Below are 14,489 nucleotides of genomic sequence, written 5' to 3'. Positions count from 1 at the left end.
GAATTGATTTATTTAATTAAAGTATAGAGACCAAAACAGATCTTTAGCTGACAGAGCAATACATTTAGAGCAGTAAGTATTTAAAAAAAAAATTGCATTTAAGATAAAAAATAAAATGTCTGTCAATATGCTCAATTTACAATTACTTAGGTGGAAAAGTTTCAAGAAATGAGTCTGAGATGATTCACTTTATAACATGGCGCATTATCCTGCTGGAAGTAGCCATCAGAAGATTGGTACACTGTGGTCATAAGGTCCGGCCAGGTCAAGATCCGCAATTGCAATCGCACCAAACAGGAAAAAGAACATAGACAAATTCCGGTTCGTCAAATTAAAATATAGCAGCAACAGATCGGTGACTAGAAATTATAGCACAATTCTTATATATAAAAAAAAAAACTAACACCGTTTATTTAAATGATTGGATCCAAACTATTGGTTATTCACCAACGAGGAAGCAGATTTCTCATCTCCATCAAAATATTTATTTTATACCGAGGGACTTAAACTTTAATCAAATCAATTCAAAAGAAACTTCTTATTACAGGAACGAAAAGAGATGCTGAGTTTGGGAGCATAAGCGTCGTTAGACCTATTTAAGGGTGGCTTCAGTCATCCTTTCTTTGGCATTAGCCACCCTATAATTATTTTGCGATTTAAAAAAATGTTTTTTTTTTTTTCTGTATTTATATTTTCCTTATATTTTCCCAAAACAAATGCAGTAAAGCACCAAATAAAAGCCATAAAGAAGACAAGTTAATCTGAACGCCTTAGCAGTTGTCTGAGACGCGCAATATCTTCTAGGGGCTGAGCCACCCTTGTCTCTTAAACCTAGAGACGCCCCTGTTTGGGAGTAGTGAACAAGTTCATTCAAAAAAGCAGTTTTGAATTATCCTTATCCCCGTTACAAATATATATATATATATATATATATATATATATATATATATAAATATATATATTTGGGCAGAAACTGAACATATGCTGGATGATGGTGGGATTTTTTTAATATGTCATATTAAATTAAGCACTCACAGGGTTCATACAGGAATGAGTGACTCTAATTTAATGCTATTTTAATGCTATTAGAAATTATTTTAATGCCATCAACAAGAACCATGTACACAAGTTATTAGTGTACATGAAATATGAAGGAGCTGTAAGCAGAGTTCCTTGACTCCTGTATGTATGTAAACACACACACACACATATATACGTATATATATATCCTCTAGCTTTTTCTCCGCCTGGAGCGATATAATATATCTGACGAAATTGTTTTTATAAGCATTTTTTATTAAAGAATTATAAATACTTCGATAAACATATTTAAATAATTTTAGTGCCAATTAAGGCCTTGATTTAAAAAAAAATGAATGATTTTTTAATTATTTTTATTGATCCGCGGAAACCCTGGTTCATCTCGCGCATGCTCTCTGCGATCTCCAAGAAACTCAGAGCGATGCGGTGTGCAGCCACAGTGGAGGATGGATGCTTTGCTTTGTGCAGGCGGTCTGGAGCGGAGTATGTCGGATTTCGGGGTAAAACTCCTCTTGGACGCGATGGCGACTCTGCATCGAACAAGACGAACTCAAAGAAGAGATTATAGCGGTAAATATATGTTCGATTACTGCCTGCTAAGCTAAAAACAGCCTAGCCTAAGCTACGGCTAATAGCAGCCTAGCCTAAAACTACGGCTAATAGCAGCTAATAGCAGTAGCCTTGCAAGAACAAGCTTTATTAAAGTGTATTTTTTGTGATTCACAGGAAGCAGTACGCCGTCTTCACAACTCGGAGACTAATTGCAGGCGCTATGAACCGGAGCAAGGGTAAGATTTAAAGAATATGCTTTCATTCTGCGGTAAAAGGCCATGGATACGGATAGATACCGATGATCATAGCTGTACATCTTGTTTTCACAGACTACTGTCGCCTCACAATGAGGCGGTGACCTATTTGCTCGGAGCCATATCAGCAAGTCCAGGTTTGCACAATGTTGATAAAGACGACATTGTGTGTAAGTGACTTGTTTTAATGTTTTCTCCTTCCTTGTTACTGTGCTTGCGTTTGATTTTTTATTCATACCACTCTCATTTAATTGTTTTCCAGCTGCCTGTAAGACGTATTTTCAGACGGTACGCAGGAGCTTCAGATATACGCAGCCAGCCAGCACGTTGCGTGCGGAGGCTGCTCGGAGTCGGGCCAGAAGAAAGAGAGTAAGACTTAATTTGGTGACTATTTTTCAGGTGCATTGATAGATGTGTTGTGTCCATACGCAGTGCGCTGATTCATTGTTTTGTTTTTTCAGCTGCTGAAAGCGAGGCAGAGTGTGCTAGCAGATGAGGAAGTGGAACTCTGGAAGTCTGCCAACGTCGGCCTCATGTCTGACGAAGAAGATGGCGTCGTCGGCGGTGTCTCTGGATGGATTGTACAGTCGCCGCCATTTCGTAGGCCGGATCTCACTGAACTCTGTGTTAAGCTGCAGTCCCGGTTAGAAGCGATGCCTTAGTACAGGGCCACGCACAGTAGGCGTCTGCACATCGGACCTGCCTCGGAGGGAATGCTGCCAGTTACCTCCAACCCCGAGGAAGCAAACGGACCGTTCACGGAGTTGTAATTTTTAGATAAGCATGTGTTTGGATACGCGTTGTATATAGTTGTGTGTGTTTTAATAAAGCTCTTTCTTTGCATAAACAGCTTCCTGGCAAATGTTCATTTCCTGTATAAATTCATTCATGTCCTTGATGGTAGCCTAATAATTGTGTAGTAGTGTAGGATAACATAAATACACAGCATATGAATGAATAAATATATGAATGAATAAATATATGAATGAATACATATATATATATATATATATGTAAATTTATATGTAAATATATATATATATATATATATATATATATATATATATATACACTATATTGCCAAAAGTATTTGCTCACCCATCCAAATTATTGGAATCAGGTGTTCCAATCACTTCCATGGCCACAGGTGTATAAATTCAAGCACCTAGGCATGCAGACTGTTTTTACAAACATTTGTGAAAGAATGGGTCGCTCTCAGGAGCTCAGTGAATTCCAGCGTGGAACTGTGATAGGATGCCACCTGTGCAACAAATCCAGTCGTGAAATTTCCTCGCTCCTAAATATTCCACAGTCAACTGTCAGCTGTATTATAAGAAAATGGAAGTGTTTGGGAACGACAGCAACTCAGCCACGAAGTGGTAGGCCACGTAAACTGACGGAGCGGGGTCAGCGGATGCTGACGCGCATAGTGCGAAGAGGTCGCCAACTTTCTGCAGAGTCAATCACTACAGACCTCCAAACTTCATGTGGCCTTCAGATTAGCTCAAGAACAGTGCGCAGAGAGCTTCATGGAATGGGTTTCCATGGTCGAGCAGCTGCATCCAAGCCATACATCACCAAGTGCAATGCAAAGCGTCGGATGCGGTGGTGTAAAGCACGCCGCCACTGGACTCTAGAGCAGTGGAGACGCGTTCTCTGGAGTGACGAATCGCGCTTCTCCATCTGGCAATCTGATGGACGGGTCTGGGTTTGGCGGTTGCCAGGAGAACGGTACTTGTCTGACTGCATTGTGCCAAGTGTAAAGTTTGTTGGAGGGGGGATTATGGTGTGGGGTTGTTTTTCAGGAGCTGGGCTTGGCCCCTTAGTTCCAGTGAAAGGAACTCTGAATGCTTCAGCATCCCAAGACATTTTGGACAATTCCATGCTCCCAACTTTGTGGGAACAGTTTGGAGCTGGCCCCTTCCTCTTCCAACATGACTGTGCACCAGTGCACAAAGCAAGGTCCATAAAGACATGGATGACAGAGTCTGGTGTGGATGAACTTGACTGGCCTGCACAGAGTCCTGACCTCAACCCGATAGAACACCTTTGGGATGAATTAGAGCGGAGACTGAGAGCCAGGCCTTCTCGTCCAACATCAGTGTGCAACCTCACAAATGCGCTTCTGGAAGAATGGTCAAAAATTCCCATAAACACACTCCTAAACCTTGTGGACAGCCTTCCCAGAAGAGTTGAAGCTGTTCTAGCTGCAAAGGGTGGACCGACGTCATATTGAACCCTATGGATTAGGAACGGGATGTCACTTAAGCTCATATGTGAGTCAAGGCAGGTGAGCAAATACTTTTGGCAATATAGTGTATATATATATATATATATATATATATATATATATATATATATATATATATATATATATGCCAACCAATCACGAGCGACTTTACTTGTCTAAAAAGAAGTGGTTCCGTCCAATACTTAGTAAGAAAATTAAAGCCTGGCATGGCCACGTGTGGTTTTGCTGCCAATCACGAGCGATTTCACTTGTTTGAGCATAGTGGTTTCAGCCAATACTGAGTAGGTTATTCAAGCCAGACCTGGCCAGCCGCAAGGGTTTGCTGCATTCATATGCTAATTAGGGCCATTAGTACAGCTGATCGCTCTCCACATACGTCAGAGTCCGTTTCCGACAATTTGTGGCACGACAAACGCGGACAAGCGCGGGTTGCAAATTGTCGGAAACTGACGAAAATCAGGGAGATCTGCGGGAGTTTACGGGGACGAAAATCTCACTTTTCATGCAGTGACCGTTGGCAGGCTTAGGCTGCATGTTACAAGGTTAGCAAATGCTTTGTTACAGTGTAAATCTTAGAGCCTTATTAAGAAATATGCACTGAGGTGTGTGGTCAACATGCCTTGGTAGTGTAATTTGAAGAAATTGGTTGACTTTGGGTCATAGCTAAGAGCCAAACGGCACAATGAATGAGTGTGTGTAAGGAAGAGGCTTTTATTTTGTAGGGTCCCTTTAGTCTTATTTCGAAAGTCTATCATGGATGTGTTGGAAGGGAAGGGTCATGCCCAGCAGTGATATAGAATCCATTTCTAAATATGAAATCACTGGTTTTCCATGTTATTGGGTGAATAGATGCTGTATTAAAGCGTAAATGGGAGACTTTTATTGTGAAATTCGCTCCGGGGTATGTTTTGAAAAGGTCCCTAGAGTCTAATAGAAACAAGCTGGTAGAGTTTGGGTCATAATGCAGAGCCATTTGCATCAATTAATACACAAGTATAATATAGAGGCTTTTACTGTGTAGGGTCACTGGAGTCTTATTTTGAAAGTCTAGCAGGGTTGTGTGTTGAGAAAAGGGTCGGACCCAGCAATGATACTTGATGACTTTCCAATCGTTAAATCACTCTTTCCCCTGTTATTAGGGCAGTAGATGAAGTGGCAATGGGAGGCTTTTATTTTGAAATTTGCTGTGGGGTGTGTTTTGAAAACCCCACTAGAGTCTAATTTTTAAAAAAGTGGTTGAGTTTGGGTCATAATGTTGAGCCATATGCTGTGGAAAAAAATATGAGTTTAATGTAGGTGCTTTTATTTTGAAGGGTCCCCGGAGTCTTATTTTGAAAGTCTATCAGGGTTGCGTGTGGTCTCCCTCCATTAGATTAAAATGTGCTGTTTAAAGTGGCAGAGGTAAAATCCCTTTGAAGCTCGGTTACCTGGACAACGCTTAACGAGCCTGTCAGTGAAAGAGAAACGCGCAGCAGTATCGTTCCTTTCCTCTCTGGCTTTTTTGACTGGGAGAATCAGCTCCGAACAAACGAGTGCTGAAGACAAACCGTAAATGGTATCTAAAAAATTCTTACAGTCTAAGTGACAGCTATCCTTTGTCTCAGATTGGGGTAACTTTTATGGCTGTAGCTCATTCACAACCTTAATGGGAAGGAGAAATATAAAGGTTTGTCACATGTTTGGTAGAGCAGAGCTCTCAAAAGCAAAACTTCCCCTCCGAACAAACGAACGGTGAGCCAAAACCGTAAAAAGTATTCAAAGTATTCAAAACCGTAAAGAGTATTCAAAAAATCCTTTGACTGTGGAGTTTGAGGATTTTTCTCAGAATCAACGTTTTTCTATGCCCGAACACGTCAGCTAAAAAGCTAAACCATAAATTATATTGAAAAAATTCCTTCAATGTGAGTGCTAGAAGGGTCTGAAGATGTTCTATACCAAGTTTCATGTTTGTACATCAAGCTGTTTAGAAATGGGGGCGATACAAAAATATGTATCGTTTTGGATTTTGTCTGTGATTTTTGGAAAGTCTCTCATTGGATTTCTATTGGGGAAGTGTGGACTTCTTTGCTGTCTGGGCCAAACTGTTGGAAAACCATAAATGCCACACAAATGAGGATTACATTTCCTGAATCCTGACAAAAATCCCTACGTTTTGATGTAAAATTTATTTCAATTGAGTGAAAAAGGAGGGAGTGAGAAGAATTTGTTCGGAAAAACCAGAACAGCTCAAAAGCTAGAGCACGCACTCTGACAGTTGAAGAATTCCGTCCATAGACTTCCATTATAAATCTGAAAATCGTTAAAATTTCTTTTAAAGTTTGAAGCTTCACTGAAGTAAAACTGTAAAAGTTAGCAAAAAGCTGAGTTAAACAGTAATAGCAGAAAGATACGGAAACATTTTAAAATTTGAATGGTGTTTCTAGCTGAAAGTATGCTGAAGTAGTTAAAGCTCAAAGTAGTTGAAGTTTTAGCTGAATTTTGCTGAAATCTGAGAATTCTACATGCATTTCAATGGGACAAAAAAAACGCAGAAAAAGCTGAATATCGCGAAAACTACAAAAAATATCTTTACCAAAAGACATAGCACAATTCTCCTGAACAAGCTGAACGTTTTGATACCAAAATTGTTGAAATCGGTTGAAAACTGCGGGACTAGTTAGAGTCAGACAAATTTGAAGTGAACAACAATAAGTGGGAATGCATAAGCATTCCCACTTGATGAAGCTTTTTAATCCTTAGCCTATTACCAAATATTCATGCACAGTGCAGTTTGCATGGGATTCGATTGCACTGGTTCCTGTATCAGTGCCAGTAATCCAGTAATAGCTTATTAGTTTCCCATTGTTTAATTTACTTGAACTGCAGAGAATAATTAAAATTCTAAAATTGTTAAATTCTTAGTTTAAAGTATATTTAAGATGCAAGTATTTTAGTAGGGCACTATCTGCTCTACTTCAATTCTGTAAAAATCATCAGAATGTAGAAAATAATGTATATTGTTAGAGAAATGTTCCACATAACTACAGATCACTTATTGGTGATGCTGAGAAACTAGTCCATGCATTTGTTACTTTAAGGTTGGAATATTGTAATTCTTTACTATCAGGAAGTCCACAAGCTGTAGTTAAAAGCCTTCAGCTGATCCAAAATGCTGCAGCAAGAGTTCTGATGAAAATTAAAAAGAGAGATCATATCTCTCCTATCCTGGCTTCTCTTCATTGGCCTCCTGTTAAATCCAGAATAGAATTTAAAATCCTCCTCCTCACATATAAAGCCTTAAATGGCCAAGCTCAATCTTATATCAGAGATCTGATTGTTCCTTATGTTCCTAACAGAGCACTTTGCTCTCAATCTGCAGGTTTACTAGTGGTTCCTAGAATTTTTAAAAGTAGAATGGGAGGCAGATCTTTTAGTTATCAGGCTCCTCTCCTGTGGAACCAACTACAAGTTTTAGTTTGTGAGGCAGACACCCTGTCTACTTTTAAGGGTAGGCTTAAAACTTTCCTTTTTGGAGGACATAGGGACCCCCATTTCATAATTCTGCTTCATTCTCTCTCTATTCTCCTATTCAGCAGAATGCGTTAGTTCAATCTCTAACGTTCTGCTCTCTCTGCTTTTTCTCATACTAGCTTTGCCTCTCAGTTCCTGTTTGGCTGTGACACCACCATGGAGAGAAATATCAGCTGTGCTGCTGCCATCAACACCCTTGTTTATAGATGTTGGAGATCGGCCTGTTTTCCAGTGTAGTCCTGTTTCTCTAACCGTGACTGGCTGGATGTGCTCTCTTCATCCTCTGACATGGGAGCTGGCTCAGAGCTCGTCTGCCTGGCTGTGTGTTTCCTGGACGGGGCCTCCTTTTACAGATGCTTTTTGTATCTCTGCTTCTGTCTCCTTGAACCCCAGTTGGTCTCAGCAGATGGCCGCTCACACTGAGCCTGGTTCTGCTGGAGGTTTCTTCCTGTTAATAGTGAGTTTTTCGTCTCCACTGTCGCTACAAGCATGCTTAGTGTGAGGGATTGCATTCGAGTCAATGAGTCGCTACAATCAACTGGTTTTCCTTAGATAGAAAACCTTGAATCAATTTGACTGTACGATCTGGTGAACTGCAAAGTGCCTTGAGATGACATGTGTTGTGAATTGGCACTATATAAATAAACTGAATTGAATTATTGTTACTCTATAAAAATTCCACATTTTGCCGCTTTGTTTCAGTTAAATCCTCTGAAAACCTCCAGCCTATAGCTGCACCTATCCTCATCTCACCCTGACACGGTTTCCTGTCCAAACTATTTCAAAATCTCACTCCAAGATTTGGAGAAAAGTTGGCAGCCCTGTATTTATGTTCATGTACCTATCTAGTTGCAGCTATTAGAACTTACAATCACATTTTCTTAAAAAAAAATATGGAATTGTACAAAGTAAAAATTGACTATAATGCAGATCTGTCAACTTAATAAATAGCATTTACTTTCTATCCAGGACCCCTGTTGAATTTATTACATTATTAGGACAGCATTGCAAGGAAACCTATGTTGTTTTAAAAGCAGCCTTTGGCATGTCTGTATTGTTTGGTCCACTACCCATGTTCTTTGATGCCACTCCATATTTTTCTACTCATTGCACACTAAACAGTGGCCATTAAATCAAATATTGGTGCTTTACACAGTGTGGGTAGGTGCCAAAATCTCCTGAAAAAAATAAATTAGCTTCTCCATTGGCTTGTCAGCATGAGGGAGCAAGGTTTTCTTTTTCCTGGCAGGCCCCTTCACAGACACACTGAACTACTACAGCAGCTTTAATTCTTTATACTCTTCCTTTAGGCTCTGAAACTTCCAGTTGAAAAGCAATATTTACTATCCACTAAAAAAGGACTTTGGACTACTCTCATGTCCTTTCTGTCTCGTGCCCAGGTAAGACATTTCTGACATTGTCTCTGGTTCAAGATTGCAGTAACTCAAGGAATACTTTAATTATGGGCAACATTCCGGTATATATCAAATATATATTTACGCATGTATAAACTGCTGACCAAATGAATAAAGTCCTAACCAAAGGAATAAAGTTCTAACAAATGAATAAAGTTCTGACCAAATGAATAAAGCTCTGACCAAATGAATAAACTCCTGACCAAATGAATAAAGTTCTGACCAAATGAGTAAAGTCCTGACCAAATGAATAAAGTCCTGACCAAATTAATAAACTCCTGACCAAATGAATAAAGTTCTGACCAAATTAATAAACTCCTGACCAAATGAATAAAGTTCTGACAAATGAATAAAGTTCTGACCAAATGAATAAAGCTCTGACCAAATTAATAAAGTCCTGACCAAATTAATAAACTCCTGACCAAATGAATAAACTCATGACCAAATGAATAAAGTCCTGACCAAATGAATAAAGCTCTGACCAAATGAATAAAGTCCTGAACAAATGAATAAAGCTCTGACCAAATGAATAAACTCCTGACCAAATGAATAACGTTCTGACCAAATGAATAAACTCCTGACCAAATGAATAAAGCTCTGACCAAATGAATAAAGTTCTGACCAAATGAATAAACTGCTGACCAAATGAATAAAGTTCTGACCAAATGAATAAACTCCTGACCAAATGAATAAAGCTCTGACCAAATGAATAAAGTTCTGACCAAATGAATAAAGTTCTGACCAAATGAATAAACTCCTGACCAAATGAATAAAGTTCTGACCAAATGAATAAACTCCTGACCAATTGAATAAACTCCTGATCAAATTAATAAACTCCTGACCAAATGAATAAAGTTCTGACCAAATGAATAAACTCCTGGCCAAATGAATAAAGTTCTGACCAAATGAATAAACCCCTGACCAAATGAATAAAGTTCTGACCAAATGAATAAACTCCTGGCCAAATGAATAAAGTTCTGACAAATAAATACAGTCTTGACCAAATGAATAAAGTTCTGACCAAATGAATAAAGTTCTGACCAAATGAATAAACTCATGACCAAATGAATAAAGCTCTGACCAAATGAATAAAGTTCTGACCAAATGAATAAACTCCTGACCAAATGAATAAAGTTCTGACTAAATGAATAAACTCCTGACCAAATGAATAAAGTTCTGACCAAATGAATAAAGTCCTGACCAAATGAATAAAGTTCTGACCAAATGAATAAACTCCTGACCAAATGAATAAAGTCCTGACCAAATGAATAAAGTTCTGACCAAATGAATAAACTCCTGACCAAATGAATAAACTCCTGATCAAATGAATAAAGTTCTGACCAAATGAATAAACCCCTGACCAAATGAATAAAGTTCTGACCAAATGAATAAACTCCTGGCCAAATGAATAAAGTTCTGACAAATAAATAAAGTCTTGACCAAATGAATAAAGTTCTGACCAAATGAATAAAGTTCTGACCAAATGAATAAACTCCTGGCCAAATGAATAAAGTTCTGACAAATGAATAAACTCCTGGCCAAATGAATAAAGTTCTGACAAATGAATAAAGTTCTGACCAAATGAATAAACCCCTGACCAAATGAATAAAGTTCTGACCAAATGAATAAACCCCTGACCAAATGAATAAAGTTCTGACCAAATGAATAAAGTCCTGACCAAATGAATAAAGTTCTGACAAATGAATAAAGTTCTGACCAAATGAATAAACCCCTGACCAAATGAATAAAGTTCTGACCAAATGAATAAACCCCTGACCAAATGAATAAAGTTCTGACCAAATGAATAAAGTCCTGGCCAAATGAATAAAGTCCTGACCAAATGAATAAAGTTCTGACCAAATGAATAAACTCCTGGCCAAATGAATGAAGTTCTGACAAATGAATAAACTCCTGGCCAAATTAATAAAGTTCTGACAAATGAATAAAGTTCTGACAAATGAATAAACCCCTGACCAAATGAATAAAGTTCTGACCAAATGAATAAAGTTCTGACCAAATGAATAAACCCCTGACCAAATGAATAAAGTTCTGACAAATAATTAAACTCCTGGCCAAATGAATAAAGTTCTGACAAATGAATAAAGTTCTGACCAAATGAATAAAGCTCTGACCAAATGAATAAACTCCTGACCAAATGAATAAAGTTCTGACCAAATGAGTAAAGTCCTGACCAAATGAATAAAGTCCTGACCAAATTAATAAACTCCTGACCAAATGAATAAAGTTCTGACCAAATTAATAAACTCCTGACCAAATGAATAAAGTTCTGACAAATGAATAAAGTTCTGACCAAATGAATAAAGCTCTGACCAAATTAATAAAGTCCTGACCAAATTAATAAACTCCTGACCAAATGAATAAACTCATGACCAAATGAATAAAGTCCTGACCAAATGAATAAAGCTCTGACCAAATGAATAAAGTCCTGAACAAATGAATAAAGCTCTGACCAAATGAATAAACTCCTGACCAAATGAATAACGTTCTGACCAAATGAATAAACTCCTGACCAAATGAATAAAGCTCTGACCAAATGAATAAAGTTCTGACCAAATGAATAAACTGCTGACCAAATGAATAAAGTTCTGACCAAATGAATAAACTCCTGACCAAATGAATAAAGCTCTGACCAAATGAATAAAGTTCTGACCAAATGAATAAAGTTCTGACCAAATGAATAAACTCCTGACCAAATGAATAAAGTTCTGACCAAATGAATAAACTCCTGACCAATTGAATAAACTCCTGATCAAATTAATAAACTCCTGACCAAATGAATAAAGTTCTGACCAAATGAATAAACTCCTGGCCAAATGAATAAAGTTCTGACCAAATGAATAAACCCCTGACCAAATGAATAAAGTTCTGACCAAATGAATAAACTCCTGGCCAAATGAATAAAGTTCTGACAAATAAATAAAGTCTTGACCAAATGAATAAAGTTCTGACCAAATGAATAAAGTTCTGACCAAATGAATAAACTCATGACCAAATGAATAAAGCTCTGACCAAATGAATAAAGTTCTGACCAAATGAATAAACTCCTGACCAAATGAATAAAGTTCTGACTAAATGAATAAACTCCTGACCAAATGAATAAAGTTCTGACCAAATGAATAAAGTCCTGACCAAATGAATAAAGTTCTGACCAAATGAATAAAGTCCTGACCAAATGAATAAAGTTCTGACCAAATGAATAAAGTCCTGACCAAATGAATAAAGTTCTGACCAAATGAATAAACTCCTGACCAAATGAATAAACTCCTGATCAAATGAATAAAGTTCTGACTAAATGAATAAACTCCTGACCAAATGAATAAAGTTCTGACCAAATGAATAAAGTCCTGACCAAATGAATAAAGTTCTGACCAAATGAATAAAGTCCTGACCAAATGAATAAAGTTCTGACCAAATGAATAAAGTCCTGACCAAATGAATAAAGTTCTGACCAAATGAATAAACTCCTGACCAAATGAATAAACTCCTGATCAAATGAATAAAGTTCTGACCAAATGAATAAAGTCCTGACCAAATGAATAAAGTCCTGACCAAATGAATAAAGTCCTGACCAAATGAATAAAGTTCTGACCAAATGAATAAACTCCTGACCAAATGAATAAACTCCTGATCAAATGAATAAAGTTCTGACCAAATGAATAAAGTCCTGACCAAATGAATAAACTCCTGATCAAATGAATAAACTCCTGACCAAATGAATAAAGTTCTGACCAAATGAATAAAGTCCTGACCAAATGAATAAAGTCCTGACCAAATGAATAAAGTTCTGACCAAATGAATAAACTCCTGACCAAATGAATAAAGTCCTGACCAAATGAATAAAGTTCTGACCAAATGAATAAACTCCTGACCAAATGAATAAACTCCTGATCAAATGAATAAAGTTCTGACCAAATGAATAAACCCCTGACCAAATGAATAAAGTTCTGACCAAATGAATAAACTCCTGGCCAAATGAATAAAGTTCTGACAAATAAATAAAGTCTTGACCAAATGAATAAAGTTCTGACCAAATGAATAAAGTTCTGACCAAATGAATAAACTCCTGGCCAAATGAATAAAGTTCTGACAAATGAATAAACTCCTGGCCAAATGAATAAAGTTCTGACAAATGAATAAAGTTCTGACCAAATGAATAAACCCCTGACCAAATGAATAAAGTTCTGACCAAATGAATAAACCCCTGACCAAATGAATAAAGTTCTGACCAAATGAATAAAGTCCTGACCAAATGAATAAAGTTCTGACAAATGAATAAAGTTCTGACCAAATGAATAAACCCCTGACCAAATGAATAAAGTTCTGACCAAATGAATAAACCCCTGACCAAATGAATAAAGTTCTGACCAAATGAATAAAGTCCTGGCCAAATGAATAAAGTCCTGACCAAATGAATAAAGTTCTGACCAAATGAATAAACTCCTGGCCAAATGAATGAAGTTCTGACAAATGAATAAACTCCTGGCCAAATTAATAAAGTTCTGACAAATGAATAAAGTTCTGACAAATGAATAAACCCCTGACCAAATGAATAAAGTTCTGACCAAATGAATAAAGTTCTGACCAAATGAATAAACCCCTGACCAAATGAATAAAGTTCTGACAAATAATTAAACTCCTGGCCAAATGAATAAAGTTCTGACAAATGAATAAAGTTCTGACCAAATGAATAAAGTCCTAACCAAATGAATAATGTCCTGACCAAATGAATAAAGTTCTGACCAAATGAATAAAGTTCTGACAAATGAATAAAGTTCTGACCAAATGAATAAAGTCCTAACCAAATGAATAATGTCCTGACCAAATGAATAAAGTTCTGACCAAATTAATAAAGTTCTGACCAAATGAATAAACTCCTGACCAAATGAATAAAGTTCTGACCAAATGAATAAACTCCTGACCAAATGAATAAAGTCCTGACCAAATGAATAAAGTCCTGAACAAATGAATAAAGCTCTGACCAAATGAATAAACTCCTGACCAAATGAATAAAGTTCTGACCAAATGAATAAACTCCTGACCAAATGAATAAAGTTCTGACCAAATGAATAAAGTTCTGACCAAATGAATAAAGTTCTGACCAAATGAATAAACTCCTGACCAAATGAATAAAGTTCTGACCAAATGAATAAAGTTCTGACCAAATGAATAAACTCCTGACCAAATGAATAAAGTTCTGACCAAATGAATAAACTCCTGACCAAATGAATAAAGTTCTGACCAAATGAATAAAGTTCTGACCAAATGAATAAACTCCTGACCAAATGAATAAAGTTCTGACCAAATGAATAAACTCCTGACCAAATGAATAAAGTTCTGACCAAATGAATAAACCCCTGACCAAATGAATAAAGTCCTGAACAAATGAATAAAGCTCTGACCAAATGAATAAACTCCTGACCAAAAGAATAAAGTTCTGACCAAATG

This window comes from Cyprinodon tularosa, unplaced genomic scaffold (genome assembly GCF_016077235.1).
Source record: "Cyprinodon tularosa strain WSP-4 unplaced genomic scaffold, ASM1607723v1 ctg146, whole genome shotgun sequence".
Lineage (NCBI taxonomy): Eukaryota > Metazoa > Chordata > Actinopteri > Cyprinodontiformes > Cyprinodontidae > Cyprinodon > Cyprinodon tularosa.
The sequence above is the reverse complement of the archived record's forward strand: the minus strand, read 5'-3'. Positions refer to the sequence as shown.